We start from the raw sequence: 10,168 nt of genomic DNA on the forward strand, positions 1-10,168 counted from the left end.
TGCTTTTTTGCTCTGAGATGCCTGTATGTAAAGTTCTTTGTGTTATAACACAGTATATGCAATGCTCACGCTTTTGTGACATCTGCGATCGCAGGAAGTTTGACACCTAAAACAAGACATTTGTTCTTTGATTGTAAATGAATCAGCCGCTTCATTAAAAGAAACCGGATGGATATTGATGTTAGTTGGTGTCTCTAAAAATCGGTGCGAATCTTTACTACCACAGATACCATCACACGCGTAGGCCCAGAGGCGAAGAAAGTAGCTTTCCATAAAAGTGATTGTGTCTTTCCTAATTACTGACGGCAGCTTCTCCTGTTGTCAAATGAGGACTACAATCATGTTGAGCTAGAGAGCTCTCCCTCAAGCACTGCATCACAGCTCATCATTCATTTCCAACATTATATAAGCTCCTTATATAAGCGTTATATCATGACATTACAAGCGTTTGTTGACTATCTTAAGTGAAAATGATCTGATCTATAACATGTTTGTAGGTGATTTATTTTGCTGCAAAGTGCAAACATTTTATGTTATTTTACCTGTTAGACTAATTGTTCTGTTTTGTCTTATTTGTTTTAGTTGGCAGTGCTTGTCTTTGTGTTTCCTCTTTTGTTTGCTGAATGGTGTGATCAGCCATTATACATTTTGCCCTTTGTGGTCAGTTTGGTCCGCTCAGTTCTATTCATAGCCTGAGTTTAAAGTAGTTTGATTTAGTTGACCTCTTTTAAAGGCCCAAAACTTTTCTCACTTTTTTCAAAATTGAATCCACCCTCTCTCCTCTTGCCTACCAGCTCTATCCCTCACCTGGCCTCAATGAGCTCTCTACTCTACAGTAGAAAGTGCTGTGCTGTGACTCTCCCTCACCACTTCGAATAAGATAACACTGTCTTAAGACACAGATGCCATCTTGGATTTTCTTCTGTGGAACAGCTGTGATTGTGACCTGCTTTGTTGCTGCTGACTCTCGGGGCTGTAGTGTTGGCGTTAAGCCACTGGGAAGTGCACTTGGCTTACTGGCCACGCTGTGCTGGGGCTGGGATAGTGACATTTCCTTAGAAATTCCAAGATATTATCACTTAACAGGTTGCTACATAGCAACCACCATGCCTTTTATCAGCTATGTCTCTATCAGATTGTGATTTCATTAGACAACATCATCAGGTAGTGTTCTTCATCCTGTGATATCAGAGGTCATATTTTCACTTTAGAATAAACTTGTAAGCAGAATGCAGACTTAAAGATTGTTTGACATATTCTTCATGAAGTCTTTGCTTACAACATTGTTGACTGCGTTTTAGAAATTCAACAGAAGACAGAGAGGAAAGTATTCAACCTCACAGGTGTCATGGGGACAAATAACTGGTTTAAACTACTTATTTTGTGATCTTAAATGGATCATTTGTGCATGCAGTTAACGGAGCTTTAAGCATCACTGTTCACGTGTAAAGATTTTATTGTTTAATAGGCAATAATCCAAAGTATATCACTGAAAAAGTAAGAATTTAACTGAATCTACTTTTGGTCCCTAATTGTTGGCGCACACAGGTGTCAGGATGTGATGCTGGTGTTCTGCACATTGTGTGCCCTACCATCCACCCAGACCTCCTCCCTGCATATACAAACATGTTGTGCTTTCTTCACTTGACAAATGAGACAGAAGATAGAAGGCATAACAAACCAGTATATACACGTCATTTCAAGGAGACAGATATAGATACAACATATGCCTATTAAGAACCTATTAAGAGGCCAAGTGAGACAGCGAGAGTCCACAATGAAATCTAGCAGCTATGCAGCCTACAATATATGACAAGGAAATTAAATGACGTGTTAAAGGGATCATTAAAACAATAGTTGAGGCGGCAGGTAGTTTCTGGTTTCCTTTTACCATACGCTCTGTGTCACACTCATCTGCCATTTTGTTAATCTTTGCATTCCACCCAACAACACACACTACTTAACCTTAACCCATTGCGTGTTACTGTGGCTGTGAGGACAAAGGCCCCTGACCCAAAGTCATTTTAACCCAAACCATAATCTTTCCCTGAACATAACCATAATCATTTTTGTGCCTAAACCCAACCAATCTGTAACCTTTACGGTGCTGCATCTGAAAACAGGTTGTTCAAGGGTTACAAGGGTTTTGGAAGGCACAGACAAAATTATGTCATCCTGTTGATATCATCATCAGATGAGAAAATGATTCTATGTGTTATTCTAGAGGGCACGGACAACCAGCATATTTTTTTGAAAATTCAATTTAGAGGACTTGTTAGCTCTTCCCAAACTGACCAGAGCATCCGCAACAAGTGTAGCTTCAATGTCTGCAACCAAAATAACCGGTTAAGCACATGTGATACACTCCGGAAGATCACGTATGAATAACGTAAATACAGTCACAGGAGACAAGCAGGACGCATCACTGCAGACCCATCGCTCCCTAAACATAACCTGTTCCAACGTCTTCCATTTTAGTGGTTGCTACAGAGCGCCGTACACCAAAACAACCAGACACAAGAACAATTTCTACCCACAGGCCGTCACTTTGATGAACGCTAAAATCATACAATGTGTAACACCAATCATCTCCTGTACTTATTATTATTATTCATTGAATTTCTTCTCCATAGTTTTCGGACAACTAGCTTTTACTTCTTTTTCTTAGACTTTACACTGTATCATGTGCTTGGACTTGACCATAGTCTTGTAATTGATGTAACACTCTCTTTATACAGTCACACAGTATCAAAGCTCCTCTGCACTCCTGCATCTTCAGTTCTGCCTCTGCTATTCTTGAGGCGCGCTCACTGCCCCCAAAAACCATAATAACACAGAGACCTGCCAAAGTCATACTGACAACCAGCTCAATGACTTTACCAGCACTTCCATCTGTTTATTTTTGTAGTGCAAAAATGTGCTGACTCTTTTGGTCAGTTTGTATGACTTATGCACTTAAGCATGACGGCCAAACTTATTTATAACTCCTCTTGGATGTCACCGTTTGATGACATCATGCCTCTGTCTCTGTTTCTTCCCTATCTCTGTCTGTCATCAGGCTGGACACAGAGGACTACATCTGCCCTGGCTGCCCTCAGGCAAGCACACACACACACACACACACACACAACACACACACACACACACACACACACACACTCAGTGAGGGCAGTGCGGAGGTGCACGTACTGTATAATCTTCAGGAAGTGATTAGGGGGTGTGTGATCAAAGGTTTTGTTCGACGGGAAAACATTCCTCCCTCCGTTTCCCCTCGGGGATAGAAGGACGGACAGCTTCCTCATGTTTAACTCTGACTGCGTCAACGCAGCTGACACTTTTATGGTAACAAAAGCCCTCATCTACCATAACGGCATAAAATCATTCAAATCAAAGTGTTAGATGATAAATGGAGAATGATTTTGTGACAGTGTTTTTTTAAACAGTTTCTGTACTCATTTGTTAGAATTCTTTGAAGGAGAAATTGAATTAATGTGTAATAAATAGTGTCAAAATGTCAGGCCTAAGACACAGTACCTAAATAATATAAAATTGTTCTACCCCGCAAAAAACATGACACAAGACTGATTAGCTATGATTTTTGTGATTTGTAACATATATATATATATATACATACACTGTTGCCCATAAAGTTTCAATACCCCCAATTTTGTTAAAGCCTGAATACACAGTTTGCAAAGGTTAATTGTGGTTTAAGTTTCACTGTGATCTGTTTGGAAGAGTTTGATCAATAAAGTTGAGAAGATATACACTTTATTTATCAAGAATAAATCACATTGTCACAATCATTTCATGAGAAGAGGTAAAAAACATTTTATTCCAACTTTATGGGCAACAGTGTGTAAAACTACTATATAAAACATATAATATAAAACTTAGTCAGTAAATCTAAACTTTTTAATTTAAGAAAAATGAAGAAAAGAACAAAAACACGTAAAACCAAAAAGGTAAACCTAATTGTGGAAAGTACATTTGCACCATCTGTATTATTGCACAATTTTTACTGGTAATGAAAAAAAATTATATTGTGGTATTGCTACTTTTAGCTAAATAAGAGATCTGAATAGATGTTCCTCCACAAGCAACAGGAAAGATGTTACAATTAAGGTGTGATGTGTAACGTCCTATCATGACTCATGTATGTGGCATTATAGATGTTCTTATCACATTTTTAGACCCAGTGTCCCCTTTTTTGATATATAGATATCAATTAATCTTAATTTATATAATATCAAGTCATAACAAACGTTATCTCAAGACACTTTTAATAAAAGAGCAGGTCGAGATCAAGCTCTTTGATTAAGAGAGACTAAACAATTCAAGAATTCAAAATCGAGGATTCAAGAATCCCCACATGAGCGAGTACATAGTCGTATGAAGAACAGCAAGAAGATGATTAGTATTTACAACCATGTTTTCATTATTGTGATGCTTACACATGAGGCCAGTCACCATTCAAACCTGTATAAGTATGACGTGCCAGCTGAGAGGCAGCATGACCAACATATACTCTATAATCTGTTTCAAGACTGTTTGGACGATATCAGAACTCGTTCTGGCTTTTCAAACACAGAATGGAATTAAATACAAATATGGAGACAAAACCACCAAAAAGACTTCTCCTTTATTTCAAAACAGTAAAAACAGCACATAGCTGTCTCACCCAGTGGGTAGAGTCAACGCCTAGGTGGTTAAAACGAACATTAAGAAAGAAAGAAAAAAATATATTGATTCAAACACACGTTAGTTTGGCTTTAATACATTTAGTGATGGTAGCGTTGGAGCAACTATCACACCTGCCCCACACATCAAAAGGAATGGAATTATTCAGCATACGTTACATTTCATCAGATTAGTTCACCTCTGAGCACTACGGTCATGTACAAACATTCACTAGAGGGCAGTAGACACCAGGAGCTGTGTGTGTGTGTGTGTGTGTGTGTGTGTGTGTGTGTGTGTGTGTGTGTGTGTGTGGTAGGGAAATGGCCTTAACCACCACTTGACTGACACCATAGAGCAGCAGGTTAAACGTCGCCACAAACAACATGAAAATTTGATAATATGAATATTCAGGTCGAAATAGCTTCAGCTGCAGTTTCAACTTTCATTATGAAGCCTGACAATCACTGAACAGCCCTTCGTGCCAAAGTATCTGTCAATGGCAATCTTGAAATAATTTTAAAGTAATTTTTATAAACATGCAGGACTGTGATTTATTTTGCCTGTGCAAAAATAAAACTGTAGGCAAACGGTAGGCAAATGACAACCTTATGACTTTGACAGCAATTTAGCACTCTGAGGATAGAATATAGAGCATATATTGAAATAGGGATGTGGCAGAGACTTGCTCTGCAAATGAATATGTTTTTTATTCTTATCAAAGCAATGTTTGAGTTGAGTTTTTTTTTTTAATCTTTTATATTCTTCAGATAGATCCCCCCTCCACTGTATATACAACTCATTACTTATAACTGGCTAACTTACTTGCAATATTTAATCAGAATCAGAATCAGAATTCCTTTAATAATTCCCAGGGGGGAAATTGCTTTTGTTACACACAGCTCCAAAAAAAATAAGAATAAACTTTAACAGCAGTTTTTAAAAAATTACTATATTATTCAACAGCTTCTTTTACAGAATTATAATTCCCAGTTAAATGGTTTAACCATCCGTATGCATAGATAGATTCCTAGACCAGTATTCTTTCTACCATATGACGCTGTCATATGTACACACATGGTAGCAGGAAAGTCAGCATGTAACTCGTCTGGTGTCTGATGGTACAGTGATCGAATGACGTGATGTGTTCCTGTCTGACCACACCTTAACTGTAGTTGAACTTGGACAATCACTCACTCCATCCCTCCACTGACCTCACAAAGGAAAAACACACTAACCACATAACTTGGCTTGCTGTGAGATGGCCTCAGTTAAGTTAAAACAATGTAAATACTGTTATTTCCCAAGCAGTTGACTGTGATGAAAAATATGTGTTAGTAATTCAGATTATCCCACATAACTAAACGAGGCAGTAGCTAAATCCAGCTGTGACTGAAAAGCAGCTAAACTCCTGTTGAAGCTAATCAGTTTAAGATTTAGATTTGGTTTGGTTAAGCTACCTCTGAATCTCACATAAGCAAATGAAGTTGTCAATTTGATTTATAATTTATTTATTTATTGATATGCTACATCCTCAACTCTATAAGCTAAATAAGAAAGTTTATTATATGTTTAAATGTTTCCTATCATCTGTGTGACTGCCTGCATGCATGTCTGTCTGCCTGTCTGTGTGACTGCCTGCATGCCTGTCTGTCTGACTGTCTATATGATTGTCTGCCTGTCTGTGTGACTGCCTGCATGCATGTCTGTCTGCCTGTCTGTGTGACTGCCTGCATGCCTGTCTGTGTGACTGCCTGCATGCCTGTCTGTGTGACTGCCTGCATGCCTGTCTGTATGACTGTCTGCCTGTATGTGTGACTGCCTGTCTGCCTGCTTGTCTGCAGGTCCGTCTCTGTGTCTCTGTGTCTCTGTGTCTCTGTGTGTCTGCTTGTCTTGCCCCCCTGTCTGTGTGTATGCGTGTGTGTGTGTGTGTGTGTGTGTCTGTGTGTGTGTGGGAGGTCACTTAATCACAGACTGTATGTGCTCCTTCATCCCTGTGAGGGCGAGAGGGCAGAATGAATTAGAGCTTTAGAGCATCTCTGATTACACAGCAGCAGCTTGTGTGTGTACAAATCCATCAACAAGAGCTGTTAAAGCGATCTTTCTCTCCGGTGCGACAGTTTCATCTTTTTTTTTCAAAGACATGATAAGCTGGGTAGTAAACATGACACTTGTTTTGCATGGCATATGGTTTCAATGCTCGTGTGTTTCTTTGCTACAGTTTTAGTGTAACACACACACACACACACACACACACACACACACACGACAATCTGTTTACTCGTGTCATTGTAGAAATCAATGGTGTATTTTAGCGACAGTGTTGTCATGAAATAAAGAAATATGAGCTGAAATTAAGAAAAGTTGGAATATCTAGGAATCTAGGAATAGTTCGAAAGGAGTACGACAAGAGGAGAAGTTGGGGAACGGTTGTTAAAATGATATATTTCACTGTAAAAAGTGTAAAAGAGTGTAAAAGTCAATATAGTTCAGCCAAAACAGACATCAGTAAGTCTTTTTCAGTGTTACATTAGTATGAACCCCAGTATGAGGTTTTAATTCCCTGTATTTTGAAGGGTCAGTTTGCCCAAATTATATAGAACACTTCCCCTAGTGGTATCTAGCCATGGATACGACTCCGATTTTGAGATATCAGAGATATTCTATGTACGAACATGTATAAATTAATTTGTGGTTCTTTCAGCATTAAAGAAATATGTTTTAATGATACCGCTGTGGTGTTGTATACTTTTGTGACAGATCCCAACGAAAAGACCAAAAAGAGTGCTGAGTGTGTATCCAAGATGATACACACCGCAGATAAAATTCCACTCACCTCCATTCTGTCAGTGTGACAGCGAATGAATATCACAAATAAATGGAGCAAAAATGAAACAAGCAAAAAAGAAAACCTGAACTACTTAATTACACTGTTAAACGTCCGTTGTGCTATAGAAACAAAGTCAGCATGCGATGTTCTTCCAGTGACGTTGTTCAGTTTGTGTTCAGCATTGTTTTCAGGGATCCCTTTTTGAGACTTTTAACTCTCAAAAAAAAATGCATGTGGGGAAGGCCGCTGATATCCTTAGAAACTCATAATAAAGAATAAGAAACTTCATGCCAAGCTAAAATACTTCAAATCTAACAGAAGATTAGTTGGTTCCACTAGATTCCTGTATGATGTTTTGCAGTGTAACCAGCACTAGATGTAAGTGAGAATATACTGTATGCTGTTGTCATTTGGCTGAACTGTTTAAGAGAAGTACCTTGCATCTCAGCGGGAGTGTTTTTGGTTCCAGGCTTCCCCTCCAAAGAGCAACGTCTGCCTCCTCTTTCATCGAAGTGCATCTCTGAGCACATTCTTTTTTTCTAAACAAAGGGGGGCACTTATCAGCATCCATGCATACCTCCCCTTCATGCTGGCACAGCCACAAACTACAGTGGTGAAAGGGTTAAAAAAAAAAACCCAACAACTTCACAACAGTAATTCCCAAAGTGCTCGGTAGAAGTGACAGTTTATAAAATGGAGCATTTTTCACCAAACTAAATGAGAGGCTGCTTTGAAGCCTGGCAGACAGCTTGTGAGCACATGCCCCCCTGGCAGTGTAGACACCCACAAATCCCCAGCGGTGCCACCCTGCCACCCTGGTGCCACACAGAGACTTGAAACGCTAAATTAGAGTCAGTCGGGATGGTGGATTTGGATGCAGAGTCAGGGTGGGCTCATTGGTGTGGCTGGATATGTTGGCGAAATGCGGTTATGTGTGGGTATAAAGTATCGAGTTTGGTGATAGCGGGCTGCGTGTGTGTGGTCAGTGTCTGTGTGTGTGTGTGTGTGTGTGTGTGTGTGTGTGCGCGTGTGTGTTGAAACCAGGTCTAGTCTCCATGTCCTGCCATGTGATCATCTGAGTAACATGTCACATCTAAACAGGCTGTCAGATCCACTCACAGTATACTTCAGTGGAGAGTAAACAAACACCTAAACCTCCCCACGCTGTTCTACTTCAGTGAATATGCATTTGTGATACATGCATCTCAAATGTCACCTTTATCTTATCTTTTCATTACACTATTCACGCAACATAAATGACTATTCTACCAGCGACAAATCAAGACAAAAGGAGGAAAGTCCACCATCACTTTTGGACATTCTGGTTATTTTGTCCACTTCCATATAAAACACTATAACATAGGGTTAGGTTCAGGAGAGGGGACACTATGAAGTGAAATATGTGTAACTTGTGCATATTCTGTGTAAAAAGTGTATAAAAACTGTTTGAAAACTAGCCAACCATGGCTTTGGTGTTTATTCCTAGGTGTACACAATAAAACTGTGAATTAAACGGCTAAAATGAACTTAACTTTGGTTTGCAAAGATGTTGTACAACACTAAAATGATGTCACCTGCTCAGTTTAACCTGGGTGAATCAACATTAATTGCATCCATCCAATGGTAGACTGATACAAAAATGATTCAGGTTTAATTCAGTTTGTGTAAAGAGTTGCAATTCGTGTTAGAGAGGTACTTCTATATGTGTTTATTAGCCATTTGCATACAAATGTCATTTCACCCTGTGTCCGTTTTCTTCAGCGAGACAGATGTAAGTGAAAAGAAAGCATCATTCAAAGGTCAGCTTTGGGAAGGGAGGAGATAAAGGACAAGATGAGGAGACTGGGAGAAAGACACTGAAACTGTGCAATTACCATAAAAACGTGTGTTCTTTAATTATAACAGTGGAACCTATGGGCTCAACATGAGCAGGTAGCATCATTATAGTCAAAAGATTATTGTTTAACCTAATTTTCCTTATTTTTATGTTTGAGATTCATTTCTTTCATTCACATCCAGAATGATGCAAACTCAAGCACAGAGATGAAATTAACAAGGTGTGTATAGGTGTGAATATAGAGAGCGAGAGAGAGGAGAGAGAAGACGACAGAGAGAGAGCAATAAACAGAGAGAATGTCATGTTGAAGGCAGAGAGACAAGAGGACGTGAGAGAGGCAGCAGGTTATGCCTGTCTGGCAGACAGAAAAGGAGGTTGGAGTGTGGAAGATTCATTGCCACGTTTAACCTGATTCTCATGTATTACTGCCCACTGACATGGTGTTAAGCCTGTGATTACACATTGTTTCACACCAGGCATCATAAAGTGATATTCAGATCAGAGAAATCAACATATTTTTCAGGGGCCATGACCCCGAACCGCCCTAACAAGCTCCGTTTTTGAACCGCAGTATTTCGGAAACACGCTGTATTCATGGTGCCTCGTTCACGTTTTTCAATTTGGACTTTTGGTTTAAATCCTTCAGAGTAAATGCATCGAAAATGAAGAGCTGAAATCATTGTCTTGTTCCTGTGCCCGTTAAAACGAAGCATTTTTCATTCTGCTGAAATCAGTTGGTAAAAATGTATCTTGCTGGCCTGTGAATTCATTCTGAGTGCAAAATGTAGTCAATATAGATTTGTCCAATTTAAAACTGAAAAACC

This window comes from Pempheris klunzingeri, chromosome 17 (assembly GCF_042242105.1).
Source record: "Pempheris klunzingeri isolate RE-2024b chromosome 17, fPemKlu1.hap1, whole genome shotgun sequence".
Classification (NCBI taxonomy): domain Eukaryota; kingdom Metazoa; phylum Chordata; class Actinopteri; order Acropomatiformes; family Pempheridae; genus Pempheris; species Pempheris klunzingeri.